This window comes from Oncorhynchus nerka, linkage group LG24, assembly GCF_034236695.1.
Source record: "Oncorhynchus nerka isolate Pitt River linkage group LG24, Oner_Uvic_2.0, whole genome shotgun sequence".
Lineage (NCBI taxonomy): Eukaryota > Metazoa > Chordata > Actinopteri > Salmoniformes > Salmonidae > Oncorhynchus > Oncorhynchus nerka.
The window spans coordinates 65329680-65349355 of record NC_088419.1 but is presented as its reverse complement, the minus strand read 5'-3'; the positions used below and the strand labels follow the sequence as shown (position 1 = coordinate 65349355).

The 19676-nt window shown below is 42.6% G+C and overlaps 1 protein-coding gene across 1 annotated transcript in view; it reads left to right on the top strand.

Annotated features, from left to right (window-relative positions):
- Nucleotides 1-19676, top strand: part of LOC115108739 (probable voltage-dependent R-type calcium channel subunit alpha-1E) — a 164141-nt gene that overhangs the window by 56674 nt on the left and 87791 nt on the right. The gene's annotated exons all lie outside the window — the stretch shown is intronic.

Here is a 19676-nt window from a genome sequence, read left to right as displayed (position 1 = left end):
AGTGCTGAATGAGGCCCAGCCGTCTGCTGAAAGGAGGAGAGGAAAAGAAGGAGAGGAGAGAGGGATGAGGTGGTGAGAGAGGGGTGTCAGACTGGGGCTGTGGAGCTCATTTTGGCATATTTAACAAAAGGCTTGTAACTTTGTAGCACACTATAGGTCCAATGAATAAGTCCTATGAGTTATTTTCAGAATAACCAGAGCATATAACCAGCACTCTATTATGGTCAGTAAAAATGTAAATTGGCTCTAATATTGGAGCGTATGTACAGTACTAGAATCAAAAGAATCAAAGTATGTATTGTAACAGTGTCACGTCTCCTAGGAGTAGTGAGTTTGGTCTTCTAGGAGTAGTGGGTTTGGTCTTCTAGGAGTAGTGGGTTTGGAGTCAGGAGCAGAGAGCAGAGGGTTCGGAACACCGTATTTTTTTCTGGTACAAAAGGTCACACCAAAACACTAGGCGCATAACACTGACCGGCCCAAACACAGGACCCAAACAGTCTGGAAAAAATAGAATACAAATGCACATCCACAAACGAACAGAGGAACAATCCCGCACAAACATAGGCGGGCCTAACAGGCTTAAATAGACATAAATTAAGAAACAAAATAAGAGACAGGTGCAACCAATAAGACCAAACGAGCAGAAAAGGAAAAAGGGATCGGTGGCGGCTAGTAGACCGACGACGACGACTTCCGAGCGCCGCCCGAACAGGCAGGGGAGCCCCCTTCGGTGGGAGTTGTGGACAACAGAGAGCAGAGCCCATCTGCTACTGCCTAATATGACAGGCTTGTGCTATAACACACTCCACATATGGCTAAAATCACACTCTTAACATGAAATGTTCCTTGCCTCCTTCCCTCTGTGCCCCATTGGAAGATCCAGCAGACCAACGTTAGTAGAACACCAGAAAACAGGTCCCAGCCGGCTCTCGGGAGAGGACTTCCCTGCCATAGTCAATGTAGTCTGGAGCCTCCCGCGGCCATTTTTGAAAATAGGCCTCCTCGCCACTGGAAAGTCATCCCCTGAGCCAAACTGGTGCTCTGTGGTCATTTGAACCGGTCATGGCCTTTAAGGTATTAAACATAACAGTGTTGTGTTTGGCCTACAGCAGGATTCAGAGTAATCACTCAAATGGAAACTCTGGATCTTTCTGATGAGGCTTGAAATATGCTCTCTGGCTTCGAAGATCAGTGAAATACGCTTTTATGATTTTCTCATATCCACGGGGCAGAGAGTAACAGTGTTATAGTGATCAGATGTTAGGTGGCTCATTTCTGTGATGCCGTGTCCTTAAAGCTCTGATAATGTCTCCTCAACCACACTGCCCTTGACCCCCTCCTCACCCCTCCTCACCACTCCTCTCTGGCTGTGTGTCGTGATTTGTGAGTGGAGATGTTAGACTTGTCAGATAATCCCAGCCAGGTGAGAGGAGGGTGGTCTGGCTATAGCTATTCTCTCTTCTGCATTAATTACCGCACCACAGCCCAAATTAAAGATTGGATTAAAACACAGCAAGGAGCAGATAATTCAAATTGATTGGTTTTACTCCGGTTCACTTTCTCTGTAGACTCCATCTCATCTGGTCTCATTTCCCCCTTAAATGACCTGTCGTGTCTAACCTTTGAGATACATGATTAACACTCTACTCAGACATTTGTCTTCTCACACTGCGTATATTGATAGTCGTACATCTTCCTTTTCAGGCTTTACTGAACGTTACATTATTTTCAGGGATACAGTTGAAGTCGGAAGTTTTTCACAATTCCTGACATTTAATCCTAGTAAAAATTCCCTATCTTAGGTCAGTGAGGAACACCACTTTATTTTAAGAATGTGAAATGTCAGAATAATAGTAGAGAGAATGATTTATTTCAGCTTTTATTTCTTTCATCACATTCCCAGTGGGTCAGAAGTTTACGTACACTCAATTAGTATTTGGTAGCATTGCCTTTAAATTGTTGAATTTAGGTCAAACGTTTTGGGTAGCCTTCCACAAGCTTCCCACAATAAATTGGGTGAATTTTGTCCCATTCCTCCTGACAGAGCTGGTGTAACTCAGTCAGGTTTGTAGGCCTCCTTGCGTGCACACGTTTTTTCAGTTCTGCCCACAAATGTTCTATGGGATTGAGGTCAGGGCTTTGTGATGGCCACTCCAATACCTTGACTTTGTTGTCCTTAAGCCATTTTGCAACAACTTTGGAAGTATGCTTGGGGTCATTGTCAATTTAGATGACCCATTTGCGACCAAGCTTTTCCCTCCTCATGATTCCTTCCCATCTATTTTGTGAAGTGCACCAGTCCCTCCTGCAGCAAAGCACCCTCACAACATGATCCTGCTACCTCCGTGCTTCACAGTTGGGATGGTGTTCTTCGGCTTGCAAGCCTCCCCCTTGTTCCTCCAAACATAACGATGGTCATTATGGCCAAACAGTTCTATTTTTGTTTCATCAGACCAGAGGACATTTCTCCAAAAAGTATGATCTTTGTCCCCTGACCCACTGGAATTGCGATTCAGTGAAATAATCTGTCTGTAAACAATTGTTGGAAATATTACTTGTGTCATGCACAAAGTAGATGTCCTAACCGACTTGCCAAAACTATAGTTTGTTAACAAGAGGTTTGCGGAGTGGTTGAAAACGAGTTTTAATGACTCCAACCTAAGTGTATATAAACTTCCGACTTCAACTGTATGTGCCGGATGAGTAAATTCCAGACTTTTGATAATTGATAGACCAATATCTTGTACTTTTAATGTCAGACAATAGTAATGTAAATTGAATATAAAATTCATATAGTGTGGGGGGAGCAGTCTGCTTCTCAGATCATTTCGCCAAATTCCTCAAGTTGCTTGGCTTACCAGGCGTACAGTATGTGTTGTTAGATGACTGTATTTGGCAGTAGTTTCTTACCTCACCTGTCAGTGACTGGCTCTTGCCAACTGATCTCAGCTTCCAGATGTGACATTCTTGCGTTTATTTTGATTTTTATTACTCTTGGTGAACCCTTTCTACTTTCCAGCACTGACCACTAGACAGGTTGACATCTGTGTCATATTTTCTCCACTTTGAATGTACAGAGAGAGTTGAATGATTCATGGACCTGGATGGTAGAAGACATCTGCTTTCTGCCTGATAGTAAATCTGGGCACATATCAGCTTCCAGTCAAGCATGACATCAGTCAAGGAAGTCATCAGGTCTGGCATACAGCATGATCAGTATATTTCACATGAAATGGTCCACAGCATGAATACAGTATGCCCCGATCTCATCTTGAAAACATCGCCCTCTGTGGGGGATTTGATGTAGTCTGGAGGTCATTTGCTTGTAGGTTTCATTGGATTCATTTTGAGTATAATGAAGTGACGTTGAGATGTTTTGTTTCTTTATTATTGTTCTGTCCACGGCAACCGTAATGTAATGCAATGAATTTAGCTCCCGCTGTTGTTCTCTCTCACAGACAATCACACTCACAATTCCGGCAGGGGTTTGCAACCTTGTTAAGAAATGAGTGAAGATTATGAGATTTGGTGGTAATAGGGGATGAGTCATCAGTATCCATTCGTTATTAATTAACAGATGTGCAGACAGCGGTCAGAGGGAAAAGGAACGGTCTAAGGACTCAACATTATATTTCTCTGCAACTTGAAGGATTTTACAGTATTGCTATTCTCTGCTGTAGCCTAAATGTATTTCACTACAAGTGAAGTGAAAGAGAAAGGGATTTTGTGTGTTCACTTGTGTTTATGTGAGAGATTTCTCCAACTGTACTCAAATGTCTTCCCACTGGGCACACCACGTAATTTCAACGTGGAAATGTGGGGAATGTTTGGTTGAGATGTTGATAAATGGGATTTCAACCTTTATTCACCCACTCAACAAGACAGACAGAAGTGTATTGAATTCCCAAAGTGTTATCACTGCACTTTCAACCATTTAAAAGCACCCCAAAGTTCAAATGAGAATACAATGTGAGATATTTTGTATTTATGTTCTCAGTGTGCTTCATCTGATTGCACAACTAAATGACCTGGATTGTAGTTGGGATTACATTAAAAGTACATAGTGCACGTGATCAAGGGTGTTTGAGATACTGCACAGATATTTATATAGTGAAGATCTCAACAGATCTGCAACCTTTGCATGCTATCTTGAACATGTATGCTTTCTATGATTACATAAGAAGTCGCAGTAACCTCTATGTGGCCATGGATGAGATACACATTTTAAGGTTGACTAAAAACTGTTACATTAGTTTGTAAGATAGCCTTAACTTTAGGCTATTTACTGTATTACAAAAGTCATATTGAATAGTGTTCATGTTGACAATGCAACCAAACATCAACATTTAGAGATGTATCTAATGCTTGGATAGTTTCATCTGAGCCACTGGCTTAATCCTATTCTTTAACTTTATTTTTGGTTTAGTTAAGACTAATAGGCTATTTACTGTATCGCAAAAGTGATATTGAATTGTGTTTGGTTGTCAATGCAACCAAATATCGACATGTGAAGGAGATATACACTACTGGTCAAAAGTTTTAGAACACCTACTCATTCAAGGGTTTCTCTTTATTTTTTTAATTTTCTACATTATAGAATAATAGTGAAGACAGTAAAACTATGAAATAACACATATGGAATCATGTAGTAACCAACAAAGTGCTAAACAAATCTAAATATATTTTGTATATGAGATTCTTCAAATAGCTACACTTTTCCTTGATGACAGCTTTGCACACTCTTGGCATTCTCTCAAACAGTTTCATCTGGAATGCTTTTCCAAGGAGTTCCCACATATGCTGAGCACTTATTGGCTGCTTTTCCTTCACACTGCGGTCCAACTCATCCAAAACCATATCAATTAGGTTGAGGTCGGGGGATTGTGGAGACCAGTTCATCTGATGCAGCACTCCATCCCTCTCCTTCTTCGGAAAATAGCCCTTACACAGCCTGAAGGTGTGTTGGGTCATTGTCCTGTTGAAAAACAAATGAGCGGGCCAAACAAGATGGCATGGCGTATCGCTGCAGAATGCTGTGGTAGCCATGCTGGTTAAGTGTGCCTTGAATTCTTATTAACAAGTCACAGACAGTGGCACCAGCAATGCACCCCCACACCATCACACCTCCTCCTCCGTGCTTCATGGTGGGAACCACACTGAGACCATCCGTTCACCTACTCTGCCTCTCACAAAGACACGGCGGTTGGAACCAAAAATCTCAAATTTGAACTCATCAGACCATAGGACAGACTAAATCAAATCAAATCAAATTGTATTTGTCACATACACATGGTTAGCAGATGTTAATGCGAGTGTAGCCAAATGCTTGTGCTTCTAGTTCCGACAATGCCGTAATAACCAACAAGTAATCTAACTAACAATTCCAAAACTACTGTCTTATACACAGTGTAAGGGGATAAAGAATATGTACATAAAGATATATGAATGAGTGATGGTACAGAGCAGCATAGGCAAGATACAGTAGATGGTATCGAGTACAGTATATATATATGAGATGAGTATGTAAACAAAGTGGCATAGTTAAAGTGGCTAGTGATACATGTATTACATAAGGATGCAGTAGATGATATAGAGTACAGTATATACGTATACATATGAGATGAATAATGTAGGGTATTTAAACATTATATTAGGTAGCATTGTTTAAAGTGGCTAGTGATATATTTGACATCATTTCCCATCAATTCCCATTATTAAAGTGGCTAGAGTTGAGTCAGTGTGTTGGCAGCAGCCACTCAATGTTAGTGGTGGCTGTTTAACAGTCTGATGGCCTTGAGATAGAAGCTGTTTTTCAGTCTCTTGGTCCCAGTTTTGATGCACCTGTACTGACCTCGCCTTCTGGATGATAGCGGGGTGAACAGGCAGTGGCTCGGGTGGTTGTTGTCCTTGATGATCTTTATGGCCTTCCTGTAACATCGGGTGGTGTAGGTGTCCTGGAGGGCAGGTAGTTTGCCCCCGGTGATGCATTGTGCAGACCTCACTACCCTCTGGAGAGCCTTACGGTTGTGGGCGGAGCAGTTGCCGTACCAGGCGGTGATACAGCTCGCCAGGATGCTCTCGATTGTGCATCTGTAGAAGTTTGTGAGTGCTTTTGGTGACAAGCCGAATTTCTTCAGCCTCCTGAGGTTGAAGAGGCGCTGCTGCGCCTTTTTCACGATGCTGTCTGTGTGAGTGGATCAATTCAGTTTGTCTGTGATGTGTATGCCGAGGAACTTAAAACTTACTACCCTCTCCACTACTGTTCCATCGATGTGGATAGGGGGGTGTTCCCTCTGCTGTTTCCTGAAGTCCACAATCATCTCCTTAGTTTTGTTGACGTTGAGTGTGAGGTTATTTTCCTGACACCACACTCCGAGGGCCCTCACCTCCTCCCTGTAGGCCGTCTCGTCGTTGTTGGTAATCAAGCCTAGCACTGTTGTGTCGTCCGCAAACTTGATGATTGAGTTGGAGGCGTGCGTGGCCACGCAGTCGTGGGTGAACAGGGAGTACAGGAGAGGGCTCAGAACGCACCCTTGTGGAGCCCCAGTGTTGAGGATCAGCGGGGTGGAGATGTTGTTGCCTACCCTCACCACCTGGGGGCGGCCCGTCAGGAAGTCCAGTACCCAGTTGCACAGGGCGGGGTCGAGACCCAGGGTCTCGAGCTTGATGACGAGCTTGGAGGGTACTATGGTGTTGAATGCCGAGCTGTAGTCGATGAACAGCATTCTCACATAGGTATTCCTCTTGTCCAGATGGGTTAGGGCAGTGTGCAGTGTGGTTGAGATTGCATTGTCTGTGGACCTATTTGGGCGGTAAGCAAATTGGAGTGGGTCTAGGGTGTCAGGTAGGGTGGAGGTGATATGGTCCTTGACTAGTCTCTCAAAGCACTTCATGATGACGGAAGTGAGTGCTACGGGTGGTAGTCGTTTAGCTCAGTTACCTTAGCTTTCTTGGGAACAGGAACAATGGTGGCCCTCTTGAAGCATGTGGGAACAGCAGACTGGTATAGGGATTGATTGAATATGTCCGTAAACACACCGGCCAGCTGGTCTGCGCATGCTCTGAGGGCGCGGCTGGGGATGCCGTCTGGGCCTGCAGCCTTGCGAGGGTTAACACGTTTAAATGTTTTACTCACCTCGGCTTGCAGTGAAGGAGAGTCCGCTTGTTTTCGTTGCAGAACATAGCTCTATGTGGTACAAGACCAAGTCCATATTATGGCAAGAACAGCTCAAATAAGCAAAGAGATATAACACTCCATCATTACTTTAAGACATGAAGGTCAGTGACCACGGACTTCCACCGGTCTAATGTCCATTGCTCATGCTTCTTGGCACAAGCAAGTCTCTTCTTCTTATTGATGTCGTGTAGTAGTGACTTCTTTGCAGAAATTCGACCATGAAGACCTGATTCACACAGTCTCCTCTGAACAGTTGATGTTAAGATGTTTCTGTTACTTGAACTCTGTCAAGCATTTATTTGGGCTGCAATTTCTTAGGCTGGTAACTCTAATGAACTTATCCTCTGCATCAGAGGTAACTCTGGGTTTTCCATTCCTGTGGTGGTCCACATGAGAGCCAGTTTCATCATAGCGCTTGGTGGTTTTTGCAACTGCACTTGAAGAAACTTTCAAAGTTCTTGACTTTGACCGTGGTCACTGACCTTCATGTCTTAAAGTAATGATGGAGTGTTATATTTCTTTGCTTATTTGAGCTGTTCTTGCCATAATATGGACTTGGTCTTGTACCACATAGAGCTATGTTCTGTAACCCCCCACCCCCACCATACCTTGTCACAACACAACTGATTGGCTCAAATGCATTAGAAGGCACACCTGTTCATTTAAATGTATTCCAGGTGACTACTTCATGAAGCTGGTTGAGAGAATGCCAAGAGTGTGCAAAGCTGTCATCAAGGCAAAGGGTGGCTATTTGAAGAAACTCAAATATAAAATATTTGGATTTGATTAATACTTTTTTAGTTACTACAAAAAGTTAAAGAATTTAACGAAGTTAAAGAAAGGGACTAAAATCTAACTTTAAATGCACTTTAAATAAAGTTTGATTTGATTTAGTCTTATTCTTTAACTTCGATTCTTGGTTGAAATGGAGATGTGAATCCAACATATTCAGTATTATCTTTAAGATTACATTTGACATCAACCAAAGATTGAAACCTTAGGCTTATATGTATTGTCTATTTTTAGTTGAAATTAAACAATAGCTGTTGGTTGATAACTTCGCAAATGCTACATAGGCCTAAATAGTATTATGAGTGATATATGACTTATAGAGAGAGTATGGTTACATTTCATTTGCAATGTTAAACCTATCCTTTGGAATGAATTCAAAAGCAACAGTGAATCTATTAAGACATCTCTCAATAATAGTTCTGACAATAGCACATTGGTTATAGTCATTGACACATATCAAAGCTAAGCAACGCTGGTTTTGGTTTAAATCCTGCTGATAGTGGATATAATGTTGATGATCTGACGTTGTTTTAAAGGTACAAATTGAACATATTTTATACAAGGTTTGTCTATGATGAATATTGGTTACCATGATGATACAATTATGTGGTTGAAATTTCCCCCTGAAAACAACAATTGAGGACTTTTTGCAAATTCAATGTGCACAACATTACCAAAAGTATGTGGACACATGTGTTCGTCGAACATCTCATTCCAAAATCATGGGCATTAATATGGAGTTGGTCCCCCTTTGCTGCTATAACAGTCTCCACTCCTCTGGGAAGGCTTTCCATTAGATGTTGGAACATCGCTGCGTGGACTTCCATTCAGCCACACGAGCACTAGTGAGGTTGGCCGCTGATGTTGGGCAATTAGGCCTGGCTCGCAGTCGGCGTTCCAATTCATCCCAAAGGTGTTCGATGGGGTTGAGGTCAGGGCTCTGTGCAAGCTAGTCAAGTTCTTCCACACAAACCATTTCTGTATGAACCTCGCTTTTCGCACAGGGGCATTGTTATGCTGAAACAGGAAAGGGCCTTTCCCCCCAACCATGAAAAACAACCCCTCTCCATTCTTCCTCCTCCACCTAACAGTCAGATGGTGAAGCGTCATTCATCACTCCAGAGAATGGGTTTCCACTGCACCAGAATCCAATGACGGCGAGCTTTACACCACTCCAGCGGATGCTTGTCATTGCGCATGGTGATCTTAGGCTTGTGTGCGGCTGCTCAGCCATGGAAACCCATTTTAAGAAGCTCCTGACGAATGGAGCGCTACGCTTCAGCACTCCCATTCTGTAAGCGTGTGTGGCCTATCACTTTGCGGCTGAGTCGTTGTTGCTCCGAGACGTTTCCACTTCACAATAACAGAACTTCCAGTTGACCGCGACAGCTCTAGCTGGGTAAAAATTTGATGAAATGACTTGTTGGAAAGGTAGCATCTTAAGGACAGTGCCACGTTAAAAGTCACTGACCTCTTCAGTAAGGCCATTTTACTGTCATTGTTTGTCTATGGAGATTGCATGGCTGTGTGCTCGATTTTATACACCTGTCAGCAATGGATGTGGCTGAAATAGCCAAATCCACTAATTTGGTATGTTCACATACTTTTGCATATATAGTGTATTTTCCACATACTGTAGATTCCACGTCACAATATGTTGCAAATTACATTGAAACAATGTTGATTCAACCAGTTTGTACACAGTGGGTTGTGTGTTTGTGTAAGCTTAATACAAGGTAAACACAGGAAGTGCAGATTTGCCTACCACACTATAGCAGTAGATTAAAAAAGACCTGATTAGTGCAGTGAATGTGAGTGGGAGGGTAAATGGATTGCCAATCATGCCTAACGCCTGTTATCGGCCAGCTGTGGACTGTAGTGATTTAAATGCAAATACAATGTTGCTAATCTTAGGCCTGGTTACAAGTGGAAACGTCCCCAGCACCATGTAGAAGAGAAGACAAGAATCCCCCCATGTGTAATGGTATTAATTGGCACCTTGGTCCTGGTGGCACGCAGCCCCTCTATTAGACTGAGAACACAAGACACTGAGCTCCTCCCTCACAGGCCTCACTGTGACAATGGCACTGCTCTGAGTGTGTCACTGCTCTGTGTCACAGTGTCATGCCACACTCACACTGGAAAGAGTGAGTTCATCCATATAATTCACAGTATTTAATTGTGTCTGATTACATCCATTTCTGTAACCTTGACTTGAGCTTCAGATTACTAGAATAATTGCTAGATTTAAGATCTACAGATGCCAGAATACACTGACAATATTTTGCGAAAGCATCAGCTACTTTTCCTGGGGTCCACACAAAACATAAAACATGACACAATACATTAATAGACAAGAACAACTCAAGGACAGAACTACATCCATTTAAAAAGGCACAAGTAGCCTACATATCAGAACATACACACAAACTATCTAGGTCAAATAGGGGAGAGTCATTGTGCTTTGAGGTGTTGCTTTATCCTTTTTTTTTAACCAGGTTTGCTGTTCATTTGAGCAATATGAGATGGAAGGGAGTTCCATGCAATAATGGCTCTACAGGATATAATACTGTACGCTTTCTTGATTTTTTTCTGTATTTGGGGACTGTGAAAAGACCCCTGGTGGCATTTCTGGTGGGGTAAGTGTGTGTGTCAGAGCTGTGTGTAAGTCAGTGGCGGTCGGTGCCGTTTAAGATGAGGGAGGATGCTACATTTTTTTATGAACATGGCCTTATTTCTATTACAGCATATTGGATGACTGTCATTCATATTCCATTCACCTAGCTCAATGCAACATCGGTTAGGCTACTACATGATACTCAAATTGTCCCTGTACCCATCATGAGGTTGCTATAACCTAGCCTACGAAGGAAAATGTACAAAAGTAGGTGCACAGGTCGAGAGAATTTTGAGTAATCAATATGACAGACAGTGACACATTCAATACCACATTGCACACTCTTGCCTGAATCTAGCTGACCTAGGGTATAATCATTAGTCCAACAACATTAGTCCAAGAGTTTCTATTGGACAAATTTAGGTATGTTTATCCCCGTTGTGTTTTTCAGCCGAATCGGTGCTATGAATACACACCTGATCACATGCAAACACAGTTCACTTTCATACGAGACACATACAAACAGCTTGTTGTATTTATAATTCCTTCCTGCATCTATCTGGAAGGCAGGGTAGCCTAGTGGTTAGAGCGTTGAACTAGTAACCGGAAAGTTGCAAGTTCAAATCCCCAAGGTACAAATCTGTCATTCTCCCCCTGAACAGGCAGTTAACCCACTGTTCCTAGGCCGTCATTGAAAAAAAGAATTTGTTCTTAACTGACTTGCCTAGTTAAATAAAGGTAAAATTAAAAAATCTATGCACTCTCCTTCTCTGACCTTTTCCCTTCGCTTGTGGACTTCAGTGCAGAACACATTGCTCTCTATGCCTTAGCTAGCCATTTTGTTCTACCTCCCACACATGCAGTGACCTCACCTGGTTTAAATGTTGTCTCTAGAGACAAAACCTCTCTCATCGTCACTCAATCCCTAGGTTTACCTCCACTGTATTCACATTTGACCATACCCTTGTCGGAAAATTATGCCTTGAATCTATTCTTCCACGCAAAGAAACCTGCTACTTTTACTCTCTGTTCCGAACGCACTAGACGACCAGTTCTTATAGCCTTTAGCCGTACCCTTATCCAACTCCTCCTCTGTTCCTCTGGTGATGTGGAGGTTAATCCAGACCCTGCAGCGTCTATCTCCACTCCCATTCCCTAGGCGCTCTCATTTGTTGACTTCTGTAACCGTAAAAGCCTTGGTTTCATGCATGTTAACATTAGAAGCCTCCTCCCTAAGTTTGTTTTATTCACTGCTTTAGCACACTCTGCCAACCCGGATGTCCTAGCCGTGTCTGAATCCGGGCTTAGGAAGGCCACCAAAAATGCTGAAATTTCCATCCGTAACTATAACATTTTCCGACAAGATAGAACTTCCGAAGGGGGCGAAGTTGCAATCTACTGCAGAGATAGCCTGCAGAGTTCTGTCATACTATCCAGGTCTGTGCACAAACAATTCAAGCTTCTACTTAAAAAAATCCACCTTTCCAGAAACAAGTCTCTCACCGTTGCTGCTTCTTAAAGACCACCTTCTGCCCCCAGCTGTGCCCTGGACACCATATGTGAATTGATTTCCCCCCATCTATCTTCAGGCCTCGTACTGTTAGGTGACCTAAACTGGGACATGCTTAACACCCCGGCCGTCCTTGTGGAGTTTGGAGTGTGACTGTTTGAAGGTCGTGGACAGGTGTCTTTTATACTGATAACAAGTTCAAACAGGTGCCATTAATACAGGTAACGAGTGGAGGACAGAGCAGCCTCTTAAAGAAGAAGTTACAGGTCTGTGAGAGCCAGAAATCTTGCTTGTTTGTAGGTGACCAAATAATTATTTTCCACCATAATTTGCAAATAAATTCATTAAAAATCCTACAATGTGATTTTCTGGATTTCTTTTCTCAGTTTGTCTGTCATAGTTCAAGTGTACCTATGATGAAATTACAGGCCTCTCTCATCTTTTTAAGTGGGAGAACTTGCACAATTGGTAGCTGACTAAATACTTGTTTGCCCCACTGTGTAAGTATAGTTTTATCTAAAACTTTTTAATGTTTCACTATTTTTATTTTTATGAAATTCACTGAGAAGCATGATCCTCCTCTTCCTCTTCTGGGGAGTCCCCACTGGTGTAAGTTGACTATGCAAACAATTTTTAATTTTCAACACTAACGTTTCTTATAAAAAGAAGACGTGATGCAGTCAGTCTTTCCTCAACTCTTAGCCATAAGAGACCATCATGCATAGTATTTATATCAGCCTTATAATTACAATGAAGAGCAAGACGTGCCGCTCTGTTCGGGGCCAGCTTCAGCTTTACTAGGTCTTTCCTTGCAGCACTCGACCACACGACTGGACAATAATCAAGATAATACAAAAGTGTCTTGCTTTTTGGAGCATGTCTTTGTTACGGACAACCCACTCCCCATCTTTACAACCATTGAATCTATACTGAACAAAATTATGAACGCAACACGCAACAATTTCAAACATTTAGCTTAGTTACAGTTCGTATAAGGAAATCAGTCAATTTAAATAAATAAACCCACGGGATCCAATCAGAATTATTTTTTTCCCCACAAAAGGGCTTTAATTGGACTCCCATGTCAGAGGACTGTCTCTTGCCTCTGGAGTTTGAGGGGATGAGCCTGTCCGCTGGAGGGACCCCTCACTCAGATATGAAAATGCGTAATGCATTCACAAACAAGGTTGCCTATTTCGTCACATATACACTTCGGTTAATTACAAGTGAAAACTATATAGGTCATGCGTGCATATCATGAATCCTACCCTTGATATGCCCTTCTGTCACCTCGTTGTCAATGTGTTATTAATCATTAGCTAAAAGAAATGTTATTAACGTGACCATACATAATGTGTCCATAAAGAACACATACTTTTGGCTACTCACCCTTGCTCAGCATTGGGGGAAAATATGGAAGACATTTTACCTATTGCAATGTCAACCATAACAACCCAATCAATATGTCCTAACAGCTCGCAGTAACTATTAAGTCTGTTAAATCCGATTAGTGTCTTCCACCTTCTTGTTGGAAATGCCTGAGTCTCTCTCGGATGTGAACGTCCTCTCAATGAGGTGATTTCCTTCTTTTTCTGTGACTCTGCTCGCCGACAACGATCTATGGGATGGCCTGCTCTAGTCTTTCCGCCGGTGAAGGCGCCTTTCTTCTTGTGGTATACTCCACTGGGATGCCCTTGACTTCAGGTCCTCAGCCGCCTCGTCTGCATGCTCGTATGTAACCTGGCCATTATCCAGAAATACCTGCATTTTTGCCGGGAATGGTTTTTGGAAGCGAATACCTTTCTCTTTAAGTATCTCACCCGCGTAGTCATGATCAAAGAACACTCGTTGGCCTTGGAAGTTAACAGGCTTTTTCCTGGCTGCACGTAAGACTTTCTCTTTGATGGAGAATTTTAGGAACCGTAGTACTATGGATCTTGGTGGGACGTCGCTGGAAGGTTTTGAGGCCAGAGCTCGGTGTAGTCTCTTGATTCCCAGGTCAATGTCGTCTTCAAGTATTTCTTTGAATAGACCCGTCACAAATTTGTGCATAGAGTCTTTTTCTGCACCTTCTGCTACAGAATAAAGTCTAAGGTTGTTTCGACATGAAAATTTAAAATCATACAATGTGATTTTCTGGATTTTTGTTTTTAGATTCCGTCTCTCACAGTTGAAGTGTACATATGATAACAATTACAGACCTCTACATGCTTTGTAAGTAGGAAAACTTGCAAAATCAGAAGTGTATCAAATACTTGTTCTCCCCACTGTATATGGTTGAATGATCAGTGTAGATGGACACACATACTTTGTTTAATGCCAGTAGCAGTTCATTGGTCAAAAAAGAAAATGGTAGAGGGTCTAGAGAGCTGCCCTGCGGTACACCACACTTTACATGTGTGACATTAGAGAAGCTTCCATTAAAGAAAAGTTATATTAGAAAGATAGCTCTGAATCCACGATATGGCAGATGTTGAAAAACCATAACGTATAGTTGAAGTCGGAAGTTTGCATACACTTAGGTTGGAGCCATTAAAACTCGTTTTTCAACCACTCCACAAATGTCTTGTTAACAAACTATAGTTTTGGCAAGTCGGTTAGGATATCTACTTTGTGCATGACACAAGTAATTTGTACAACAATTGTTTACAGACAGATTATTTCACTTATAATTCACTGTATCACAATTCCAGTGGGTCAGAAGTTTACATACACTAAGTTGACTGTGTCTCTAACAGTTTTAGAAACTTCAGAGTGTTTTCTATCCAATGCTACCAATTATATGCATATCCTAGCTTCTGGGCCTGAGTAACAGGCAGTTTACTTTAGGCACGTCAGTCATCCGAACTTCCGAATACTGCCCCCTAGCCTTAAGAAGGTCTTACAGTCAGTTTCTTAACAGGTGCATGTTTATAAATAATTGGAAGAAGCAATTTCATAAATTCATCAAGTGCAATGTCTGGATGCTCATTATTAATCACATCAATCACATTTTTGACATCATCCACATAAGAGTCACTGCAAAATCTTTTGTATGATCTCTTATACACTATTTTAGCTTTATACACTCTTTTAGGCCCAGGTTTTGGAACTTTGTCTTTCTTGGATATAGCCACTATACTGTGGTCACTGCATCCAATGGGTATGGATACAGCTTTAGATCAAAGTTCTACAGTATTAGTAAACATGTGATCAATACATGTGGAGGATCTTGTTCTTGTAGTGTTTGTAGACACCCTGGTAGGTTGATTAATAACCTGAAACAGATTACAGGCAGTGGTTACAATGATAAGCTTCCTCTTAAGTGGACAGCTTGATGAAACCAGTCAATATTCAGATCCCCAAGAAAGTAGACCTCTCACATACAGTATCTGTTTGTCTGTTGCCAGTTCGTATGGTTTGTCAAGTCAACCAACGTTTTGTTTCTCAGCTCCTGCTTTTCCCCAGTCTCCCTTTTCTCGCCCTCCTAGTTTTGACCATTGCCTGTCCTGACTCTGAGCCTGCCTGCCGTCGGGTGCCTTTGTCCCTACTCTGGATGACCAACCCCTGCCTGCCTTGACCTGTCGTTTGCCTGCCCCTGTTGTTGTAATGAACATTGTTACTTCAACACGGTCTTACCTGAGTCTTAGCTGAAACGTGATACTATCAAGCATTTCAAATCAAATCAAATCCAAATCAAATACCTCTCTGGTATTTCACACATATTATTTAGATACTGACTGTTAGCACTTTGTGGCCTAATACCAACACCCCAAAAGAGAAGGTTTTTGATGTTCCAAGTGAACCTTCAACCACAACACTTCAATATAACTTGACATAAGATATTTTTTAAGCATTACAGGGATTTGGCTCTGAATATATACAGTAACACTTCCCCCATAAGCATTCCTTTCTCTTCGATAGGCGTTATTTCCCTGTACTGCTACTGATGTATCATCAAATGAATTATCTAAGTGAGTCTCAGAAATGGCTAATTATGAATGTTATCTGATGTTAGCAAATGATTGATTTCATGAACCTAATTTCTAAGGCTACATATATTAAAATGGGCTATTTTCAGCCCTTTCCTGGGTAGCTTATCATAATATGGAAAAGAGCAAACAAAGCAAGAGAAAAAAATATACATTCAGCAGTCCATTAATCAGTTGGTGTGTGTAAATAAGTATGTGTGTGTGCTGCAGGATTGAAACTACAAATCCATTGGCTTGGCTCTCTCATCCCTTCCAGGCTTTTGGGAGGGAGGGTAGACAATGAGCCTGTCATAGCGGATGTAAGCAATGTCCCCACGCGCTCTGGCAGCTTTCATGGCTGGGATAAGTTCTTTCCTCTTCTGGCGCAGAGCTTCGTGATAGTCCTCATTGAGGAAGATATACTGTGCATTCAGAAAAGTATTCAGACCCCTTGTCTTTTCCATTTTTTTTCCAATTACAGCCAAATTCTAAAATTCATGAAATATTTTTTTCCTCTCATCAATGTACACACAATACCCATTTTTTCGCTATTTATAAAAATATCTGAAATATCACATTTACATAAGTATTCAGACCCTTTACTCAGTACTTTGTTGAAGCACCTTTGGCAACGATTACAGCCTTGAGTATTCTTGGGTATGACGCTACAAGCTTTGAACACCTGTATTTGGAAAGTTACTCCTATTATTTTTCAGCAGATCCTTTCAAGCTCTGCCAGGTTAGATGGGGAGTGTTGCTGCACAGCTATTATTAGGTCTCTCCAGAGATGTTCGATCAGGTTCATGTCCGGCATCTGGCTGGGCCGCTCAAGGACATTCAGACTTGTCCTGAAGCCACTCCTGCGTTGTCTAGGCTGTGTGCTTAGGGTCGTTGTCCTATTGGAAGGTGAACCTTCGCACCAGTCTGAGGTCCTGAGCTCTCTGGAGCAGGTTTTCATCATGGATCTCTCTGTACTTTGCTCTGTTCATCTTTACCTCGATCCTGTCTCCCAGTCTCTGCCGCTGAAAACATCCACACAGCACAGCATGATGCTGCCACCACCATGCTTCACCGTAGGGATGGTGCCAGGTTTCCTCCAGACGTGACACTTGGAATTCAGGCCAGAAAATCTTGTTTCTCATGGTCTGAGAGTCTTTAGGTTCTTCTTGGCAAACTCCAAGCAGGCTGTCATGTAACTTTTACTGAGGAGTGACTTCCTTCTGGCCACTCTACCATAAAGGCCTGATTGGTGGTGTACTGCAGAGATTGTTGTCCTTCTGGAGAGTTCTCCCATCTCCACAGAGGAACTCTAGAGCTCTGTCAGAGTGAACATCAGGTTCTTGGTCATCCCCTTGACCAACGCCCTTCTCCCCCGATTGCTCAGTTTGGCCAGGCAGTCAGCTCTAGGAAGAGTCATGGTGGTTCCAAACTTCTTCCATTTAGGAATGATGGAGGCCACTGTGTTTTTGCGGACCAATGCTGCACAAATGTCTTGGTACCCTTCCGGGGGATCTGTGCCCCGACACAATCCTGTCTCGGAGCTGTATGGACAATTCTTCCAACCTCATGGCTTGGTTTTTGCTCTGACATGCACTGTCAACTGTGGGCCCTTATATAGACAGGTGCGTGCCTTTCCATCATGTCCAAGCAATTGAATTTACCACAGGTAATTTGTGGAAACATCTCAAGGATGATCAATGGAAACAGAATGTACCTGAGCTCAATTTTGAGTCTCATAGCAAAGGGTCTGAATACTTATGTAAATAAGGTATTTCTGTTTTTTATTTTTAATATATTTGCATACATTTTAAAACATCTGTTTTCGCTTTCTCATTATGGGGTGTTGTGTGTAGATTGCAGAGGAAAATGTTTTATTTAATTTAATTTATTTAATCAACAAAATTTTGAAAAAGTAAAGTGGTCTGAATACTTTCCAAAGGCACTGTATGCTCCTCTCAAGTTCTTGGCTCTTTCCAGAACAGCTACCTTGTCCTTAACCTCTTTCGGCCTGGGCCTGTCACCTGGGCCGGTGGTGGGTTTTCCATTTCTGTGGGTGCGCTCCACCTCAATCAGTCCACAACCATGTTGTTCCACCTTGATTATCCCTCGAGATAATCTGATTTCTCTGTCATTGTTATCATGGATTCACATACAGAACTGATGTCCTCTCCCAATGATTTACAGATTGTGTTCATTTTGCTCGTCTCCTGTTTAAACTCATCGAGCTGACCCTGGGAGATCTGCAAACTGTTCTTCAGGTCCTGGACCTCTCTGGTCAGGTCGTCCATTCTTTTATTAGTTGACTCCACCAGTATTTGGACAAAACACTTGAAGCTATATTGTTGTTGTTGTAACAACTGCTTGTGTAATTATTTTTGTTAGTTTAAATGATCCTTCACCTGTAATAGAGAGACACCACTGTCCTCAACGGTGCTCCTGCCGGCTTTGGTCTTTGTCATGGTAGCAAAGTAGGTTACGCTCTTACTCCCCGCAGTTCCAGACAAGGCAGGTTGCAGGGAAGATTGAAAACAACAACAAACAGCAGGGCTCTAGACAGCCACAAGCCCGGGACAATCCACGGTCCCAGCCACAATGGCTAACCGTATCACGGGCTGCTTTCTAGCCCTCAAGAAAACCCTGCTAACTTGTTTGTTTTAAACTCTAGTCTGCGCTTTGTTTCTCTGTCTTCAGGGACATTGTGACATGAATGATTTGGACCTGCTTCACCTCCATCCAGATCTGGCTGTGTATCAGCGCTGACTTATGACCCGTGCTGCAGACTGAGACATGTATATGGCAGAGCTTTGAAAAGTGGGGCAATTCAATCCCTGACTCTAGGCAGGATTTACAGCTGTGTCTGAGAGTAGAGGAGAGGAGAGACGGATGTGACGGAGCGGGACGGTGCAGGGGTGTCCACACAGACAGGACAGACAGACAGGACAGACAGCTATCACAGCTAGCAGGCCCATTGTTCTTCCTGGGCTTTATAGCCAGGCAGCTATTTTAAAAAGGCTCCTAATGGGAGAGTTTCTCAGTTTCCGTCCTGTCACAGCATCAGCAAAGAAACTAGCACTGGCAGAGCCGACAGAGCCATAATGAGGGGAAGAGGAGTAAGTATTGGGAGCCCATGGTTAGTGTCACATTTAGGAGTGAGCAGGAGGAGTGAGCAGATGAGGGCTGACTGTACTTTGAGTGTGCCGTGGGTCTGGTCACAGCTCCATGAAGGAGTGACTGTGTTAATCAGACATTCAGTCTGTTGGTTCTCTTCACCATGTGATTCGGGTGCTGTGCTGATCTGTTCACACACTATTATTATCTCAGGCTGACGTAAGAGAGGGTGTTCCGTGACAATGTGGCTCTGGAATGGGCTGGCCAGAGGCAATGCTTTACTGAACCTAAGGGAGGATCCCTGACAGTGTAGGCTTCTATCATTCAGCCGGGGGCGGCAGGGTAGCCTAGTGGTTAGAGCGTTGGACTAGTAACCGGAAGGTTGCGAGTTCAAACCCCCGAGCTGACAAGGTACAAATATGTCGTTCTGCCCCTGAACAGGCAGTTAACCCACTGTTCCCAGGCCATCATTGAAAATAAGAATGTGTTCTTAACTGACTTGCCTGGTTAAATAAAGGTAAA